Raw genomic sequence first — 6015 nt, forward strand, 5'->3', positions numbered from 1 at the left:
TATTTAAAGTGCTAGAAAAGAGAGAGTCCATAGTTTCTGTTACATCATCAAGTTGTTCTGAGGTTTTGGATATGCTAAGGAATTTGGATACATCAGAAAGATAACTTAAAAAGCAGTCTTTTGTGGTAGAAGTGATGGTTCTTTGATACTTGTAACAAGAAGTAGAATTTACAATTCTGGCTATATGAAGTTTGCACAGAACTAAATAATGATCTTGGTGATTGCCTGAGATGGTGAGACTCACCGGAATGGTGGCTCGATCAACTCTTAAATTAAAATTAAATTAAAAATTTAAATTAAATTTATGCATTTAGCAGATGCTTTTGATCCAAAGCGACTTACAGTGCATTCAGGCTATCAATTTTTACATATCATGTGTTCCCGGGGAATCGAACCCCCAACCTTGCGCTTGCTTGCTTGTGCAGTGCAGTGCTCTACCAATTGAGCTACAGGAACTCTTGACAGAACACTGCCATCTAGAGCCATAATAATGGAGGAGTCCTTGAGTTCAATTAATGGAATGTTCCTCTCCAGCGCCTAAGTCTCGTCAATAAAATTTCCCTCAGCACTAGACTCAATGAGAGACGTACAGAAAACAAACCAGGCCAGCGAAGTACCACAGACAACGTGGTGCTAGTCTTTCTAGAGCGGGAAAAAGATGTGGCGCTCGCCAGTATTCCCGGACCTACTGACGAGCAAGGTCTTTTAACGGGCAAACTGCTACAAGGTGTCAGGAACGACCACAGTACATACAGAGCTTGTACAGGATGTGCTGCTGGCGTTCTGCAGAAGAGATCCGTATCCCGCTCACCTGCATAGACTCAGGAAATGGAGCAGCTTCATAGAAGACAGTGGGTGGAGTCAGGACTGCAGGTGGCTCAGGATTCGCGCAGCGATGCTGATCGAAGCGCTTATCCGAGCAAATGATCAAGTCCACCAGTTGATCTAGACCCGAAGGGAAATTGCGAGCATAAATCTCATCCTTGAGATCCATGTTTAACCACTCCAAGAAATGTGCAACCAGTGCAGGCTCGTTCCAATCAGATGTGGCGTCTAGTATGCAGAACTCAACGGTGTAGTCGGGGCATGGAAAGCTTCCCTTGACACAGCACCACCAACAGATGAAAAGCCTCTCATCCATAAACAGAGTGATCAAAGACCTTTGCCATCTCTTCCTTGAAGATCTCAAACCTCTCACAACATGCCGCACCAGACTCCCAATGAGCCGTGGCCCAGTCGCGCGCCTGACCAGAAAGCAGGGAGATAATATACGCCACCTTGGCACGGTCCTCAGCATAGGTAGAGGGTTGAAGGGGAGAATACCACCTCACAACGAGTCAAAAAGGCTCAACACTCAGCGGGTTCCCTCGAAAAACAAGGGGGGTTGTGGACTCTGGGCTCTAAGGGGGAGGTTGAGATTGGTGATCTCGACTGTTCACGATGAAGAAAATTAATGTGACTGTTAAAATCGGTGACCTGGGTTACAAAATTCTCCACTGCATGTCTGGTGTCTGAGAGCTCCTCCTCATGTCTGCCCAATAAAGCTCCCTGCATATCCACAGCAGAGCGAATAGGCGAATAGGGTCAATGTGGCTAGATTATTCTGTCAGAGCGGGACAGAGGACCCAGAGGCAAATGGCTGGAAAACAGACAGTTTATTAGAGCAGTAGAAAACTTAGAGAACAAAAGCAGACTGTCAAGCACTGGCTCCTGAGGGTGAATCCAGCTGGCAGAACAGAAATGGTCCACAAAGGGAGAACAAGTCCAGGGCTTGTCAGAGGGCTTACGGAGAGCAAGTGGCACAGATCCACACCAGCAGACTCAGCACCACAGATGGCAGGTAACCAGGCGAGCTCTGGCAGCAAGAGGACTGGACAGAGAAAAGGTAAGATGAGCAGAGACTGTACAGCACAAACGAAACTAAGACTGAGGAAAAACTGACGATAAGTAAGGTGAGCATAGCTTGAAATGAGACGCTGAGTAACGCATTAGCATATACAATAATCTAGCAGAAAGCAGAGGGAAATAGCCGCAAGAATTAGAGTAGAGAAGGAACAGGTGTGTAGATGATCAGCGCGAGCGCTGATTGTAATAGCGAACAGCTGAGCTAAAGTGGCAGTAATGATGGGAGAGAGAGAGAAAAAGGGAGAAACTCAAACCCGACTCATGACACTCACATTTATGCAAGCATGCCGAAGTGCAGATCTAGTGTAAAAAGAGACCTGTGAAAACAAGGCGAAAACTAAGAGTTGGAAAGCAGATTGCTTTTAGGTTTTGAGTACGTCAGTAAGCATCCCACAAAAAAATCCTTACTCTGAGTGCAAGCTCAGCAGCTTTCCTGACTGATACAGTATGTAATTGCTAATTATATGTTGTTTACCTGATTGCTTTGCCTCTAACGAATGATCTAATGAATTTAAGATGCTAGAAAGTGGGTACAAATCGATAAGACCTGAGAGACTCTGTCTTCTGAAGTCGTGGCCTCATGGTTAGAGAGTTGGACTCGCAATCGAAGGGTTGTGAGTTCGAGTCTCTTGACCAGCAGGAATTATAGGTGGGGGGAGTGCATGTACAGTGCTCTCTTGTACAGTGCTCTCTCCACCTTCAATACCACGTCTGAGCAAGGCACCGAACCCCCAACTGCTCCCCAGGTGCCGCAGCATAAATGGCTGCCCACTGCTCCGGGTGTGTATTCACAGTGTGTGTGTTCACTGCTGTGTCTGTGCACTTTGGATGGGTTAAAAGCAGAGCACGAATTCCGAGTATGGGTCACCATACTTGGCTGTATGTCACTTCACTTTCACTTCATGAATTAGCATCTTGTCATTTTAAATTTCTATTAACACTTCTCACATTTTAAGTTGTAATGCTGCGGTATCTACTTTGATCTCTTCTGTTTCACTAAAACAAAATGGACACATCTGATCTTACAACATGATGAACAGATTCTTACTCAACTACAGAACGAGAAACCAAGATCTGCAACAGTGCTTACGTAAGAGTCCATTAAAACCTGCACAACCATTAACAGCTTCCAGACCACGCTCTTCTAAAAAAAAAAGAGACTGAGATAATCTGCAGCCAGATATAACTCTGCCTATATTAAATGTACTGTTTTTTTATTTCTAAAAGAAATCCAGAAATAAAAAATAAAAGTAGGACCAGAGAAGATGGATTTGCATTGATGAGAATGTAACTATATCTTACTCACGGTAGTGCCATATTTAAGTTTCGACAGAATGGAAAAGAAGCTGTGAAGGATAAAAGTGCAGAGTTTGATGTTTTGTTTTTTAACAACATACCAATTGTTCAGCTGATGAAATGCCTTTCCGAAAAATGTGAGCTGGCAAAAATTACAGGATCTCTGCCCTTACAGTGTGTGCCATTTTAAATACTAAGTCTGTCCATTAACAGTCTCATTTTCATCCACGTTAAAATATTGCATCTAACCTGACTAAAGTTATCACAAATGATTCACAGTTAACCCATGAAAGTGATCAAATTAATACCATGAATGCACTATAAATGGAAGCGTAAGCGCAAGTTCTACTACGAAGACTTAATTAGCACATCACATTCCAATTAAGGTCTAGCCAATCGGTTCTCAGCACGAAGGGATATAAAAGTGCACTACTCACATCTTATTGTGTTTGAAGATACTGCCGCTGTTGTTTCCCTCCATCCTCCCCACCACCACCAGGTTGGCCCTGTCCATGCGGTTGGTAGGCTCCACCCTGCCTTCGTCGTCGGCAGGATTAGCTGGTATCTACAAACTTCAGATCCATGCTATGGATGGGGCCTACGCCAAAATAATTCTGTTTTTTGTAATTAAATACTTCAGTCTTATCTATATCTCCTGAGTCTTTCTGGTAGAACTGGTTGTCAGTTGACATGGAGGTGAGAAGACATTCATTTCATGCTCAATAGGAGCTGACTGACAGGCTTGTGCAGGGGACTGTGAGATTAACAGGAGAGCAAGTGGTAAGAGTCCTAAAAAATTGCACATTTTGAGACATGCAAATAGAAAACCTAGGATATCCTTGAAATCCACCTACTTCAAGTTAAAAATTTAAATTTCAGTTGCTAGCTTAAATTTTAAGTGCTTAATTTAATCTATTGTAATTTAGAAACTAAATTGTAATTAATTAAGTTAACTTGATTAAGTAAAGTAATGGAAAAACATGTTACCATGACTTTATTGATTTTTATTATTGTGGTAGCCAAACAATACTAAAATAAACTAAGTCACAATCTTGGATTGACCCCAGGAAACTGAATTGGACCAACAAGAAGAGGAATGTATTCAATTGTATTCAAGAAACTTCAACAAGTAACGCATTGAGAAATTAGGAGCTTTTCAAAAGTCCATAAAATATATAAACTGATGAAATATATAAACTAGTTTCAAATTTCAAACATATCCATCTATGACCTCCACTGTTCTAGTTTAAAATTAGATTATGAAATTTTATTTCAGTTAAATTACCTCTTTTTCCTTGCAACAAAAATCACTTTCACTTTTCTACCTCAATTAAATTCTGAATGGCACATGACCCTGCCAGCATGCCTTCACACTGTAGTGTGACCATTATGCCCAAAACAATTTAGCACGCATTTATGAATGGCATTTTCTGAATGCTAGTGGTGTTAAAGTGCAGCTGTTACAATATTTATCTGTTAGGACTGTTTGTCCTCTGGATGCATGCTTTGTGATACTTTGCAGATGTTGTCTGACTGGTGCAAAAGTTAAGGCCAAAGGGAAGTGTGATTTCATTTTAGGGTCTGAATTCAGGAAAATGCTGATAAGGAACTATGAAGGAATATTTAGCTGTGTTGCAGGGCATGGTGGATTAGCACACAAGTGGAATTCTTTATGTTTAAGCGGAGACAGGCCTGTTAAGCTATTCCTCCCACAGCTTTTAGTGTCAGTCAAACAGCAAATGGGATAAATCTGAAGAAGATCGAGTTGGGTGTCTCCTCTACCAACAACAAAAAAGGCCCAACTCCCTTTAGTGAGTCAAAAGACTAAGTGGTTTTGTTTGCAGAGGGTTTCAACAAGCCAAAAAAATAAATAAAAATGATTTATCATTGTTTTATTATGAATATTATTACTCAGTGTAATACAATGGTATCAAATTGAGGCCATAAATTATTTTGTGTTTTCTCCCTGAAGAGTGACAAATCTCTTTCTTTAGTATACTCCCTGCAGTTTATTATGATAAAAGTATGCTATTTGGCTGAACATTGTGTTTCTGTTCAATCAAAATTTCAAGTCATCAGAAAAAAAAAGACCCATTTACTTCCTTAATGCACGTTTGGGTTTATTTTGGACGATTCATTGTGCACATTACAGCTTCATAGCTGTTTATCAAAATGTAGTAACTTTCTCTTCCTCTGAAATAACTCTCGGCTGATATCACGTAAAGGTCACATGAATTATTGGATGTTAAGCAACAGCTACGTAGGCATAGTTTTAGCAACTCAGTATGACTAGCAATTTTGGTCTGTAATGCCCACTTTTCACATTCGAATCCATTCTCAAAAGAAAAAATACATCACATTAAGGAAGTCAAATTCAGTTTCAAAAGGAAATCTAAAAATTATAAACCAGTACTACTTGACCGATTAATTTATTTATTTACATGCTTTGGCCTTCGGTTAACATTCTCCATTCAGCTTTTGAACAGAGCTGCTACACACTAAACATAAAAAAAGATGTGGGTTAACAAATAAGATCTAGGAGGCTGAAAAATACCCTTGATGGTAAGGTGATAGTGGTTGAATCTGCACATTCTTTTGTTAAATTTTGCAATAAGTACCAACAGGGAGAGAACTCTAAAAAGAGGTCAATCCTTTCTGTTTCCCGAAAATTCACAACTAGAACTGGATTTGTTGAGAACCATTTTTGGGGAAAGGTGTCTTAAAGATCTGTGCTTATACCATTTGACACCAGTAAGCTGAAAATGGTAAGAAATAGAAATAGGATAAATTATGCTTGGCTAGATACTTACCTCT

This window comes from Carassius auratus, chromosome 9, assembly GCF_003368295.1.
Source record: "Carassius auratus strain Wakin chromosome 9, ASM336829v1, whole genome shotgun sequence".
NCBI lineage: Eukaryota > Metazoa > Chordata > Actinopteri > Cypriniformes > Cyprinidae > Carassius > Carassius auratus.